Consider the following 15,855-nt stretch of genomic DNA (forward strand, 5'->3'; position numbering starts at 1 on the left):
AAACAGTTTATAACAGTGTGTGTGTGTGTGTGTGTGTGTGTGTGTGTGTGTGTGTGTGTGTGTGTGTGTGTGTGTGTGTGTGTGTGTGTGTGTGTGAAAAAAAACAAGCCTCCTTGTCACACTATTTAGGATGAATAATTCCTAAATAAATAAACATTTAATACTTAATTCTTGAAAATGAAACTCTTTTCTAGTGTGTAAGTTATGAATATGCACAGAAACCCATATTAAAAAAATAGAATAGAAAAGCTACTTTATTGTAATTCAGAACATACACCAGTTACTGCACATCAAAATAACATTTCAGGCATGTAACTTCACTGCCCTAAATATACATTCTTAACGTGCCTTGTGCATATATGAATATACATCCTTTATGTTGAGTGCAGACATGTTTACGCATCCTGCGTGTTCATCCCGTGTTGAATTTTATGCTGCTGTCTTGGGCTTATCTTGCTCATCTTTCATTGAGCAGAACGCATTCTCACAAGTGCGTTTTGAACTTTTTTGAATGTGTCGTTTATCACCTTCACACTTTTACACGTTAAAAAATATCCTGTTACTTGTCAGCACTCACTGTGTAACGTTGTAGAAGGTTCTCATATTCTATAGAAATACTGCTAAGTTGCACTTCCTAGAAACAAACTTGGAACACAGAAGAAGACAGACGTTTAGTTTTGTGAACACCAGAGGCTGGTCGGGTTTTACTGGTTGAAAATAATAATGGTAGATTTTTGCTACAACTTAACAACATAATTTAAAATAAATGAATACTGATGGGCGACAGAAATGTTGCAGCAACTTCCTGTTTGTTTCCCGTCTCTAAAAAGCTCTTCTGAGTGACACAGACTGGCCTGATGTATGACAATGTTGTACAGTGTGTCATAGTTTTATTTGGCACTGAGAGGACATGCAAACAAAGGTTCCAGCCAACGAGGAGGTTTAAACTAGGAACCCTCCGCATGTTGCGTGTTTAGGTTGTTTAAATGCATCATTATGCCAGGAAATGTTGGGTCCTGACATAACAATTCATGTAAATCACATGGTCTCTATATCCCCACCTGGCTATTGACCAAGCATGATCATTTAGAGACCTTAAGCAAAGAAGTCCTTCTTCGCTTAAACAAATGCGTTCATAGCTAAGTGAGTAAAACAAAAATATTTTGCATGTTAATAGATTTATTTTTAACTAGTACAGATTAACACTTGTTTGTGGATATAAGATAAGAAGCCTGCTCTATAAACACACAAAAAAAGGAAAAAGCTTTCTAAAGTGGCACTTTCCTGATGAGGCTTCATGTAAATTGTCTGCTCAAAGTTGACTGACTACTTTATTTTGTGCACCTTGTTAGTGCTGGGTTAGCTGCTTTAATTCTTCATGCCATAGCTATATCAAAGTGTTTGAAATATACTAACATGCTGCTGCATCTCTAAGGTGCTGTGTTAAATTGAGATCTGGCGACTGTAGAAGTTAGTTGAGTAAAGTGATCTCACTGTCAAAAAAACAAAAACAGTTTGAGACAAAGTCTCAGTTGTGTCGTTGAAAGGTGGCTTTCATAACACCCCTGTTTCACCATTTTCCTCGGGCCAGCTTTATAATACCTTTTAGGCCTTCACAGCACATGTGAAGTGAACATTCTGAGTTAAAGTGGCATAGCTGGGAGGTCACTTCACAGTTGAAATGTGAATTATGCGTTGTTCAGCGCAAACCTTATTGCATTCTGATGATTAGAACACAGAAGAAGACACAAGCAGGAAATTTGTCTTTTTTCAGTCAACCGTGGTCATAGACTGAAGCTGAGTACAGCCTATGTCATATGTGAGCAACACGTAAATCTCCTTTCTAGTACAGCGTTAGAACTCATTACTCAAAAAACACATTTTCAGTTTTATGTTATTTTAAAGTTGCCAAAATTAGGAAATCCTCATTTTCATTACTCCAGAATAGCTGGCTAGCCATGAATCGCTCTCATGTGTACGTGTGTAATTAACGCCTCTTTAATACTGGTGCTTTTAAAGACGTGGGTGATTTTTTTGACCTCTTAGTACACTGGATGCCAAAGCCGCTTTTTGACAGACAGTTTTATACTGGCTGTTAAAAGAGCCCAACTAATGATGTCTAATGGAGATAGAGAAGATGTGAACTGGTCACTGTGACGTATTATTGTCAGTGTTACATAATGCTCTCGGATTGATGCAATTTGTATTTTTTAAAGCCGCACCTTCCTAATGTTCTTCCTGTAACCAAATTTAACTAATATGTTGTTTTTCTTTCTAGCCTGCTCCTCTTTTCCTTTTTGTGCTCCGTCAGGAGATCAAGACTCAGATGTTTTCTTTTTGAGAGATGTTGGTGATAACATTTGACCACAGGGACAGAAGGAATCTTATCTGCATGCATTCATAAAAAAGAAACATGCATTAGACTTAAATATCTCAGTCTTAGTGACCTGAAGTCAAAGTGCAGTCGTCAAACATGCAATGTAACTCTGGTGTAGACTATACTACCGTTAGTAGCGCCTTAACTCTGCCGATCATTGCATAACCAGCATGCGCCCGAGTCTTATTATTTTACATTCAACATAAAGTGATCTCTATTTTCGACACAGAGAGTTGCAGAACATTTGCAAATCATCCTGTAGTTTTTTAACGAAGCACCTTAAGCTTTGTGTGTAAGAATATGCAACTCTTAGCGATGACATTCTATTATCCCTAAAAGGCCTCTCAACTCTTCATCTTCCTGGTCATCATCATCGATTCATGCAACACAGAGTATTCAGGCATCTGATTTGACTAAATACTAACAGAAATTAACTGTTCATTAAGACACTGACATTTTTTATACAAAAAGATTAGTGTATGTGTAACAGTTTAAAACAATTAAATTATAGTATTGTAAAAAAAATATTTAAAAGATATTGTAACAAATCATTATTGGGTTGATGGACTGACAGAAATTGAAACACTCTTTTAGCTCCTTCATAGATTTAGACACCAAAAATTGTGCAACGTACCAACACCATGTGCAGCAAAACAGTCACAGAGAATATGCATTTAAGCTTCTATGTATACTTTTGACCCTGTGTAGATTAGAGAAAATCCACCATGAATTCAAACACATGCACATTCATGCCCATGATCAGTGCATGCAAATGTCATATATACAGTTGTCACAAACCTGTCTTATTATAACTTAAGCGCATCAGGCTCAGATGGTAAAAAACACCTTCGGTGTTATTTGGAGAGGGCAGCAGCTTCTTAAAATATGGCAGAATTTGATGCTCTGAAAATGAGAAGTGGGTAGAATTACTCAAAGAAGTGTTTCCAATTTGAAAACAAGCAACAAAATCTGCATAAGAATGTTGGAAGATTTGTGTAGCACGAGGCTTATGACTCTCAGCCAGGAGAGTCTCATGTGAGACAATTACTATTTAGAAAGCTTCATCTTCCAGGTTGCCAGGGTGATAGGATAGGTCCAAAGTAGATTTTACATGCACTTACCACCTACTCAATGTTGCATTCTCAATCTGTAAAAACAACTTTGACCTAAAGATAGACACAGCACCTCTGAAACTGCGCTATGGTGTCTGGTATGAACATGAACATGACAATGAGTTCACTGTACTCAAATGGCCTCCACAGTCACCAGATCTTTATCTCCAAGAGCACCTTTGGGCTGTGGTGGAACAGGATATTTGCATCATGGGTATGTAGCCAACAAATCTGCTGCAAATGTGTGATACTATCATGTCAAAATGGACCCAAATCTCTCAGGGATATATCCAGGACTTCGCTGAATCTATGGCATGATGAATTAAAGCAGCCAAAGAACTTTGAAGAACTAGCAAGCCGAGCCTAATTAAGGCAGCCGGTCCCATCTTTTATGTGAGGCCTCCTTTGGCAAAGTTTCACTTGAGACAACTTTTTTTTATCTTCTTATCTTGTTTCTGCAAACAAGTGTTAACATGTACTTGGTAAAAAATAAACCTGTCAACATGTAAAAAAAAATTGTTAATTTTACTTGAAAAATTACAAATGCATTGGGTAAAATGGAGAAGAGCATCACACTCGTCTTTGCTTCAGGTTTTTCGATTGCTGTGCTTCGTCAGCAGCAAGTAAAGCCAGCCGTGTGAATGCCAGGGTGCAACGTTTCTTAGCACAACAATGCCTTTTAACAACTGCACCTAACTTCTGTGAAGGTTCTCAGTCATCCAGGTCATCATAGTCTAAGGGGTTTGGAAAGAAAAGCGTCTGGACTTCGAGAAGTTTCTCGGATGAGAGGTGAAACGTCTTCAAGCAACTTAAAGAAGTACAGATGCTTTTCTTTCTAAGCTCCGCTTAGACAACTGCACCTAACCTAAACATATAATCCTCTCTTTAGAGTTCAGTATGGTGCAATCAGTGTGTGATGGGACCCACACATGGTAAGCCACACCTCACCACTAGTTGCTTCACTCTCGTTTACTTTGCAGTCACTACTTTAAATATATTCTACTTACTGTCCAATGTATTGTTTCTTTACTAAATTTATTTTTTTCTATCACACCTTCCAGTGTTTATATGGAGTGCACACACATTAACACTACAAGGTCAAAGTTCTGTTTTATGTTATATTAATACATCTTTCTTTGTTTGAGTTACCTGGGGTTTGGCTTCTCCTTGCTGGTTGGCAAAAGGTGTGGCAAAGGGCTGGGAGATCTGAAGTACTTAGCCTGATAGGGTGAAGGACACTGTCTCAGCTAAAGTATGGACACGCACACACATACACTTACACTGATAAGCACTCACACATCCCCCCTCCCCTTCCAATGCCTTCGATGCTTGTTGCCTCCTGGGAACACGAGGCGGGTCTGGGCCCGCGCTGGAGAGTCGGCGCAGTGGCAGGATGGCTGCTGTGTTGCCTGGGATTACTCCTTATCCCCCACCCAACCCTGTTGCTGGTCACGTGCTCTATAATGTTGTACTGTGGACATTTATGTGCCTTCTGTGCAGAGGAGTTTTCTTGTTTCCTGTTCTCATGCTGTCCTCCTGTAGCCCAGCATGAGTAGAGGTCTCTTTTTTTCCTCTTGTACTTTCCCATTGTAGTGTACATTTCAGTGGTTTTTCTGTAATGCACCCGTTCTCTGACTTGTATCCCCATGTGATGTCTGTGTCATGTGTGTAAGGTCGGGGGGCGGGTTCATTCCACTGCAGGGCAACCTGCCACTGCATGTGGCGAATAAAATTTGAACTTGAACTTGAACTTGAACTACTGCTGACAGCCTAATTGGATGAAATCACATGATTCATTGCCTGGGGGTGTTTCAAGATTGTTTAATTATTTTGTATTTTCACAGGCGACCTTTAAGGTGTCACAGATAAAAACCCTGAAAACCATAAATTTCACACCTGAGCCTCAACTCTCAACTTGGGTGTTCTTTTGGACAGCTCCTTTAAACTTGATAAACAAGTGTCCTCTGTGGTACGGTCTAGCTTTTACCAACTATGACAAATCTCTGAAGGCTAAGCTTTACATACCGCGAATGGATCTGGAAAAACTTATTCATGCATTTGTTACCTCAAGATTAGATTACTGCAACTCCCTTTACCTGGGCCTCCAATCTGCCCTTCTCCATAAACTACAACTTGTTCAAAATGCAGCGGCATGCCTTTTAACTGGTACTAGAAGGTTTGATATTCATGCGTCGGAATCTATTCAATCTTTTAAAACACGATTGAAAACTTATTTATTTGATCTTGGATTTTAGATTAGTTAGTGATTTATCAGATGTGCACTTTGTATTTTTAGTGCATTTGTATGTAATTTTAACCTATTGTGTTACTGGGTTCTTCCAGTTGATATTTCTGTGCTGATTTTATCTAACTTTTACACTAGGCGTGAAATATTTCTTTTAGCATAGTACTCACGGGTTAATTAGTGCTTTGTTTTAACTGGGAATGTATGTATCTGTATCCATGTCTAATTAATTTTATTTCATATTTTATTATTGAGAAGCACTTTGGAGTACCTCTGGTCTTTTAAATGTGCTATATAAATAAAGTATTGATTGATTGATTAAATTATACATCATTACAAGGAAAGTCACCTGCCGTCTTTTTCAGATAACTTACTGAAACTTCATCACATCCACTGTGATGGTGCAGAGTACGTAAATGCATTTAGAATTTATCTGAGCAGATTCATTAGCTGTTGGCATTTTGTAATCTTTGCTCCTTTACTGTAATAATGGTCCACTGACAGTCTGTCACGGTTCTGGGTCGGTTCGACCAGTTTTGGGTTTATTTTTGCATTATGGAGTGTTTTGGGGTTCTCTGGTGTTTTGATTATTTACAATAGATTATATTACTGTGGTTCTGGTTTAGGGTTTTGTTCACAGGGTTCGTGTTCTCATGTTTTGTGTGGGTTTAGTTCTGTGTCTGGGTCTTTGTGTAGTGATGTCTTGTTCCTGTTTTATTGTGAAGGTCTGCGTCTCATGTGGGTGTGTTCAGGTTACCTCCCTTGTCTCGTCTCGTTAATTACTCCCAGCTGTGTCCCCCACCTGTGTGTAATCTCCCTGTGTAGTGTATTTAAGTTGTGTCTTCTGCTGTAGTAGTCGCTGGTCTGTCTGTGTTTCTACCATGTTCCATTCGTGTGTTCTCCCTGCTGTCACCATCATATACCATCGTCTATCTTCCTTCATGTTCTGGTTTGTGTTCAGTAGTTAGTTGTTCCCAGTATCGTTTAGTTCATTCTCCGTTTGCCGTTTGTCTATTCTTATTTGTGTTTAATAAACCACCTTCACACCTTTACAAGTGCCTGCGTTTGGATCCTCCTTTATTACTTCCACACGGCTCATCTCACTCGCCGTGACACAGTCAAAGTTATTGGAAAGAGCTTCAAGGAACTGCAAAAGCAGAAAAATGCTCCTTGGTTTAAGTTCAAAACTTAAACAAATATATCCTTTGAATGTTTAATTTAGCTGAAAAAGTTACAGGCAGCAGGAAAGAAAGCAAAGCACTTTGATTTCCAGTCCAAATAATGAAGACAATGGATGGATTTCCTATAGGCTGGAGTTGTTACATACTTGTCTCTTAGCCCAAAACTTATACTGAAGATCTTCACCAGAGATAAAGAGAAGAAACTGTATTTACTGTAGAAGTGACGTCAGTTCTAAGAAGTTGTAAGAACAATCTTTTGACTTTATTCACAGTTTTGAACTGGGAGTGAGCCCCTGAGTGAGCCGCACCTCTTCCTTAGCCCTCTGAGTGATAAAACATCTCTTTGATATGGATGATCTTTGAAAATGCCAGAAGAAGAAAAAAAAAGATCAAGTGTTTGAAGTTTGCTCACACAATCTTCTACCAACTGAGATAATGTTTCTCTTTGGTTCCATGGGAAACACCCAAGGAAATGACCGATGAATTCTCCTTTTCCAGATGTGTTTTACTCCTCTTACCCTTTGCTGTTCCAGTAACAACATTGCCGTGTTCTATAGCTTATCGCTGAAATTGATGCAATGGGGATGGAGAAAGTCGGTGCCACGGTTGACTGTGAAGGCCAGGAACAAAATCAATTAATCAAATATACTGTGAGGGTTACAGTACAGCTACTCTGTGCAAATATGCATGTTAGAAGAAGGGAAAACAAACAATGAGCACATCTTTTGTGAAAGATTATAATTGTGCTATGCACACACACACACACACACATTTGCAAAATGATTGTGATTTTTTTGCTGAATGTAAAGGCAAACAGTAACATTGCTTCATCTTTGCAAAAGAGCTTCTCTTTGAGCCTTTACCTAACCCACTCTGTCCTCTGGTTGCAAAGAAAAATATTTATAGTGTGAACAAATATGTCTTTTAACTGCTTTAGGTAAAAAGCAAAAGAGATGGTTGCATGGTGTAATTGAAAAGATCCACATTGTGCTGCGTGCAGAATGCTTTCATGGTTAAAATAACTTAATTTGTTTATTTACTTCCTATATTTAGGTGACCATACTTGATGTGGTCAGACCTGTTTAACAACACACAAGGATTATAAAGTCAGCATCAGTTTGAATTACTCACATCTTCAGTTCCAAGATTCCCAAACAGCGGTCCTTGCAAGTGATAAAAAATTAAGGGAAAATGTGACAAAGTTTGTTCTTCCTGTTAAAAAAGGCATTTTTCCTTTCCACCAGTGGCTGCTCACAGGGGATCATCTGATGGCTTTCTCTCCAATACTGTAGGGCCTTTATAGTGATTTGGCACTACAGAACAAAAGGTCAATCAAATTGAATTAAACACTACATCCAGGATAAGCCCTAGTGTCCCCACTCTTACAGTTAAGAAAACGGATAAATATATAAATACCTGAATTTAAATGTGACATCAACCTTGATGTCAGAGAATATGGTAAAACTAGACAGCAGAGATGTTTAATAAGTGACAGACAAATTTTAAATTTCCAGCTATTGCTATTAAAAGGAACAGAAATCGTTTGCTATAGGCTGAAATAGTTAACTAAAAGCAATTGACAAATACTTTTCTTAAATCTTTGAGATAAAATTCTATAAAAAGGTTGCTTGACAATATTCACAAAGTTAAATAAACTGCTAGTTCCTTCATATCAGGTGAAGGTTTGTCCTTGTGTTCAGTAACAGCCAGCTGATTTCTAACTTATTAAATGTCCCTATCTTCTGTTCTTGTGATATTTTTAGGACTGTATACAGAAACATAACACTTCTCTATATTATAGTTTAATTCCAGTTATGAAGCCATGCATAAGTCTAGATCTGCTCACTAAGATTAGTTCTCAGATCTTAACACTAGCTGTGTGTGCAGCACTGCTGCCCGACAGCAGGAAGGCCATGGGTTTAAACAACTGGAACCTGTGTATGTGCAGTTTGTGTTGGCTCTTCAACATACAGGTGATCTTTCCATGTCTCTTTCTGTGACACCCTATGACAGCTGGAAAAGGCTCCAGCTACTCTAAACTGGATAAGCAGGGAAGAAAATAAATGGTTAAATGGTTCTGAAAAATACACAACAAAAAATAAGTTTTATAAAACTTACGTTTTAAACTGTGTTAAATTTTATAAAGGCTCTGTTGTAGAGCACTTTTGTATTGCTTTGTTGTTGAAAGGTGAGGTGCAGTTAAACCTTCTTTTCTTTGAAATATCTGCCCGTTGCTTCTGCCAACAGAAATACAAATACAAACTTTCTCAAGCTGACATAAACATATTTGTAATGCTTTTTTTTTAAAAAAGAAAAAAAGCAATGGACAATATGACGGGTAGCGAGTCTTTTGTTTGCACTTCCCCTGATACAGTCCACCTTCTCATTTTCCATTACATTTTTGGTTTGAACTAACCAGTTCAAATAACTTCCTCTAATTCATACTGTATAAAAAGTAAACAGAAACACAATGCAGTGACAAACTGAAAACATGTCAAACATTTGAACACAGACAATGTACAATTTTCAGAAAAATATTTTAATATGCAGAAACACACATCAAAAGTTGTCATTGCAGCTCAGCTATTTGACTGTATTGCAGTTAATTAGAGTTAATGGCAGTAGGTCAAAAATATCACTGTAAATAGCTCCTCAGCTAAAGCACGATGTCATTAAAATATTTAAAGAATGTGGAAAGACCAGCAGCTGTTTACAGTTGGTAAAGGAAATGGGAATGGCACATAGTGTAAACATGATCCCATCCCAACTTTTTTGACATGAGCATTTTTTTTAATGGTATATTTGGATGCTGTATGCAAAGCACTAATAAACTACACACCATAGCTCTAATATTTGACTGTGCACTGTTTTATCCAAAGCATTCAACTCTCCTCCACATCCTTCTATCTCTGCATTACTTGTTTGTTTGTTTATGTTGAGTAAATGGACATAATTGAGGTTGTGGTCATGAACTAGTGGTTGTCCATCTCTACTGTCTGGGCGTCTTGAGATTTGAACCCTAGAATAAACATAGATTTCTAATCTAACATCCAATCTGACGTTTAGCAGTGATGGTGCGGCTAGGTTGCTGTGACCGGGCCCTGCAGCGAGGGTGGAGACGCACTGGAAAAACATAATGTTTGCACACCCCATTTAAGGCTCATCAAAGACATTTGATTTTACTATAATTCCTTTCAAGATTAATGTCTCTTCTTTCTCTCAAAAATGCTCATGTTAAAACAAATCCGTGTACAAAACACATTTTGCATCCAACGTAAATAACCGACTGAGCACGTACACACAGATCCACATTCGGTGTTTAACAGATAAACAAAAACCTCCCATGAGGCTCATTTCCCATATAGCATTACATAAACGAATGAAAAAACTGAGGTCCTCTGCAAGCACTGGCAGACAACTAGCAATGGTTTATTTTTTCCCCTAGTCTAAATGATTATGAGTGGAATAACACTTTCATTTTGGTAATACTGAAGGTTATGCTGCCGCTGTCATTTTCATATCGCCAGTCCAGGCGACACAGATGTGTTAAAGTTTTTTTTACATAGCTGCTCAGGAACTGGGAGGAGGTGTTTTTCTCACTATTTACTGTCACAAACAGCATTAAAAATAAGTCTTCTGGGTAAATTCCTGTGAATAATGTCATTTGCATCAAATGGTCATATTTTAACGAAATATCTGAAGGGCAAACCTGGAAACGAGTGACCACCCGGTTAGGAATAAATTGCTATCTGAAGGCAAAAGTTAAAGTATAACCAAGTCGAGGACTACTAGCACTGAAAGATCGGTTATTTATAAGCAGATTTCTCAGTACTGTAAATCTACAAAAAAACAAAAAAACAAAAAACCCTGACTTTAAACCAATAGCAAATTATTGCCAAATTTCACATATTATACTTAATCAATTTTTTTTCTGTTTTTTTTTTCTAGGAATGGGATGCATCATATCATTCAGGAAGTACTTCAGCATTTTAGTAGAATTTCAGTAAAACCGAGCTGCAAAGTACAAAAATTATTATTTATTTCATGCAGCCGATCAAACACTAAAAATACTTCCCTTAAACGTTTTATACTGCCCTTATTCGTTAAACCTGCTCTGCCTGGTAATAGTCAGTGTTGGGGAGTAACGGAATACATGTACCGCCGTTACGTATTTAAAATACAAAATATGAGTAACTGTATTCCGTTACAGTTACCGTTTAAAAAGGTGGTATTTAGAATACAGTTACTTTGTTGAAATAAATGGATTACACGGCAGTACAGGGTCAGGACTGTTTGGGTTTTGTTTGACAGCTACGTTCTGTTGTTCCAGGTGGCAGCGTTACGGTTGCCATGGTTACAGGGTTACGCTCTCTCTCCGCGTGTTTCCTGGATGAGAGAGGCCTTTTTGTTGTTGTTGTGCTAAGCTAATAGGAAGAATGCTACAGGTATAGCTCTAAAGAATGTAGCATCATGGGCAGTGTAGTCCGTGCTGCAGGGAGAATGGACTGCCATACACGTTATGTGTCTGTGAGCGAGGGAGGGAGAAAAAGGAAAAGTACGAGCTGTCATCGAGCAAAAACGGGAGCTGGGAGCATGTAAATATAATAATAACCACTGCAGCCAAGAAGAGTGCCTGACGAGCCCAGTTGTAAGTAAGCTATTAAGACTCGACAGTACACCGTGTTGCGTTTTCCTCCAAAAACAATAAGTTCCGTTGGAGCAGCCTTTCAACGCCTCTCTCTGTCTCTCGCTAGCAAAGTTGACCCAGAAAACAAAGTAAAGCTATTTTTCGGCTATGAGCCCACACAAACCCGAAGTATTAGCCAGAGGTCCCTTTACTACGGTTCGGAGCCGCGGACCTTCAGTAACAGTAATAAATCACAGCAATAGTACATTCATGTAGTTGTAAACAGCATGATAATATATTAAGTAATCCAAAGTATTCAGAATATGTTACTCTCATTGAGTAACGTAACGGAATACGTTACAGAATACATTTTGGGGCATGTATTCTGTATTCTGTAATGGAATACATTTTAAAAGTAACCTTCCCAACACTGGTAATAGTCATCTCTGATTTGCAACAGATGCTATAAACCAAAAAAAAGTGCAGTGTTCATGGACAAGTTAGTCCATGAACGCTGCACTTTTTTTGGTGCAAGGTCTCGTGAGATTGCAGTGTCAGAGAGCACATTTGACCCTGCACATTTCAGCTGTGTTTCACAAGCTCCGTAATATTTCCTATGGCGAGATCAGCAAGCTCATCTCTCAACAGACGTCCTTTGCTTTTTTTGCTCCAAATTTAACTTGGATGACTGACTACAGACTGTTTATTTAACTTACTGTGTAGTGTCACCATCATACAATAAACAAATAATAAACAAATATTTGACAATAAACAAATATTTTCTTTAGAATTTCTTTAGATTTGATTTACCTAACCCTGTGACATTACAACAAATAATGTGTCTTCTTTTATGAAACAGGAAGTGAGCCTGCTGCAGGCTGCGTTCATCAGATGAGCACTTTATAGCTCCCTGATTCTCTCTAATGCAAATGTGCAGCAAGATTATCCTGCCGGTTTGTGTTGGGCTGTGTTTTATGGCTGGAAACGGCTGCATTCATCTGAATGCGACACGATGAGTCAGTCAAATCTGAGTTTGGCATCTGTTTGGTAACAGACAGGAAGGCTTTAAACCCAATTAGTGTGCTAAAATAAATAAATAAAAATAAACTCCCCACACAAAATACCACTTGGCTAAATGTTCCAGCAAGTATTAATGAGACAGAGTCTACTGGGTGCGTTTATGAAGACACCAGCAGTGAGTCACTAGGACCACTAGATGCCTCCATTTGTTACCACAAGAATGTTTCTCCACAATCTGTTTTAATATGGAAAAAAACGCCACTTTAATAATTTTCTTACTGTTCTTTATAAGTTCTACATTGCACTTCATTAAGCTTTCCGGGAAGTAAGCATTTTAACACCTCTGTGAGATTACATCACATTTCAGTAAAATTGCTGTGTGGTATCAATTGTGTGAGAGAGAATGAGGAAGTGATGTCAGAGTTTGATGTTTCTGCGTGGCAGCTAGTGAACCGGACAGTTCAAGGCCACTGGATAAATCTTTCTTTGTATCATTAATTAGATTAGATCATAGCTTAATGGGGAAAAAAGGAAAAGGGGAAGATGAAAGACAGAGAAGTTCATTTAGCTGACTGCAGTAGGAGAAAGGTGAGGATGTGTGGGAGAGAGATATTGATGGGAAGGAGAGGACTCTGAAGTGGGTCATAAATAAGAAAGGGCAGAAAGAGAGAAAGTGTTTAAGGACACAAGGTTTAGTTTAGCAAGTCACTTGAATTTTATTGAGGAAACTGGAGAGACTGGTGTGAACCCGTTGTGACACCAGCTATAAGAGAAATGTTTTCAGACCGTGATCCTCTCTAAAGGCAACCTAGTTTGCTTTCCCCCTGCAGATGTGAGCCAACATCTCAGGCTTTAGTTTTTATTTCTTTGTTTTTCATCACTATTATTATTTTTTTTAACTCCTGGGTTTGTGTTACACAAATAATAATAATAATAATAATAATAATAATAATAATAATAATAATAATAATAATAATAATAATAATAATAATGTGTATGTGTTAGTCCCCATAGGGAAATTGCTCCTCTGCATTTAACCCATTCACCCAGTGAAGCAGTGGGCAGCCACCAATGCAGCGCCCGGGGAGCAGTGTGTAGGGACGGTACCTTGCTCAGGATACCTAAGATAAGAGATAAGATAAGATAAGACTTTATGGATCCCACAACGGGGAAATTTTTGCGTCACCTCAGCTCAGGTACAGATATCAGAAGGAAATACAAAAATACAAATAAGTACAATCAATGAAAAAAAAGTAAGATGATACACCATATACAATGGTAGCATACACAGTATGTGATTCTGGATATGGTTGGAAATATGGAAGACATAAACTATATAGCTTGGAAGGTCATGGAAGGTCCATTATGCTTGAAGTGGTGACCGTGGATGTTCACAGTGTCCAGTGACTTATGACATCGTGATTGAGGAGTTATAGAGTCTAACTGCTGTTGGGATAAATGATCTGCGAAAGCACTCCTTCCTGCAGCGAGGGTGTTTCAGTCTCTGACTAAAGGCTGCTCAGGCCACTCACATACTCATGCAGTGGGTGATGTGGGTTGTTCATGATGGATGTCAGCTTTACTAACATCCTCCCCTCACCAACCACCTCCACAGACTCCAGGGGACATCCCAGCACGGAGACCACCTCAGGGTAACCGTTCAGTGGAGTCGAACCCCCGACCTTCCGATCATGGGGCCACCACTCTACCTACTGAGCTATCCCTGCCCTCAATGAGTACAGGTATCCCTAATATACACTCTGGCTGTGAGCACAACAACCCCTTCCACTTGCTGTTCAAACCTTCTATTTGTGACGAGCAGCCAATCAGAAGAAATTTAACTTAAATAGCGGGGCAACAGGGTGAATACCTCAATTTATCATTACAGACATATTAGTTCAGCTGAAAGTTTAGATTATACTGAGAAATTATACTGGTAGCAAAGGTAGCAAAGGTGATAACCTGTATGTTGCTTTCACAGCTTGTTTCTGCTGCCTCCAAGTGGCCAAAGGGAAATCAGACAAGCTTTGGTGCCTTTAAATTTTCTCTTTGCAACAATTTGTCTTGTGTACAGAAGCAAATTTTAGCAGAGGGCTCTGGTGTAACACGCTATTTGCTCTTTCATGTGTGACAATCTTTATCTTTTTTCCAAATAATATAATATAAACATTGTATGCAGTCTATGTTTGTGTTCCCCGTGATTTGTGTTGGTCATATAGAGGCTGTTTGTGCTGCTGGTGAGTTCAGAGAGCTCATGACAGGGAAAGGCTACCATATGGCAAGACAGGAAGGAGGGTGTGTGTATGTGTGTGTGTGTGTGTGTATGTGAGAGAGAGAGAGCGCATCACATTGAAGAAGGAGGGATGGGAAATGACAAGAGGTTTAAGAAGACAGAGAATGATAGAGACCGGAAAAGGAGAATAGACCTGGGCGATGGTGATGATGATGATGATGGGGTGGGGGGTGGTTGGGGGGTGGTGACTGAGATGAGTGAGAGATGGTGGGTGGCAGAGCGTACAGCTTGGAAGCAGAGGAGGTGACAGTGGGGGGTGTTCACTGCTCAGTGATGTGTTATGAGCCGACTTCCCCCACTACACACACAGAGACACACGTCTTTTGTCACTTAAGAAGATGTTGATTTCTTCTTTTATTGTTTCCTGGAGAGTTTTTTTTTTTCCATTATTGTCATTATTATAAACAGATTCAGCAAAGCATTTATCTCCTCGAGCTTCATGATGTCCTCCAGCCTGTCTGTTGCAATAAAGCCCAATCACCCTTCAGTAGCAAAGACGATGCAAATCTTCAAAGGCAAATTGGTCGCAAATGTATTTTCTCAAAGAAACAGCTCGTGTTTGTTGGTATGTTTCTGGTGTTAGATAAATTTGATGAATTTTCAGCTGCAGATTATCAACTGCTTTTTTGAAGGTGGCTAAATGACAGATCCAGTGACCCTTTTCATTGTAACACTGAAGAAGCAATGTGGCTCAACAATGCCTGTATTTTATTTATTTATTTATTTATTTATTTATTTATTTTTACCTTTTTAAGCTATAATCAAAGCCTAGAGTCTGTTGGCAGCATGCATTCGCTTCAGGTTTTGGCTTTGCCAACTATAATGAAAATATATATAATATCTCCAGGCTTATCCTTCACCACTAAAACTTAATGGTTTACCTTGTTGAAACCTTCCTTTAGAGGTGAGCCCCCCTGATATAACTGTATTAACAGATTTATGTCCCCACAATAAGATTAATAAACACTCTCTCTCTCTTTTGCTCTAGCTCTCTCCTTAG

The 15,855-nt window shown here is 38.7% G+C and overlaps 1 long non-coding RNA gene across 1 annotated transcript; it reads right to left on the reverse strand.

Annotated features, from left to right (window-relative positions):
* Nucleotides 1-13,544: 13,544 nt before the first annotated feature.
* Nucleotides 13,545-15,670, reverse strand: LOC146515813 (uncharacterized). The gene is made up of 2 exons (XR_014875119.1): nt 14,209-15,670; nt 13,545-13,683 (listed from the first exon to the last, which is right to left on the reverse strand). It is a non-coding gene; the product is annotated as an uncharacterized LOC146515813 (long non-coding RNA).
* Nucleotides 15,671-15,855: the final 185 nt, after the last annotated feature.

The sequence above is a fragment of the Neolamprologus multifasciatus genome, chromosome 7, assembly GCF_963576455.1.
Source record: "Neolamprologus multifasciatus chromosome 7, fNeoMul1.2, whole genome shotgun sequence".
NCBI lineage: Eukaryota > Metazoa > Chordata > Actinopteri > Cichliformes > Cichlidae > Neolamprologus > Neolamprologus multifasciatus.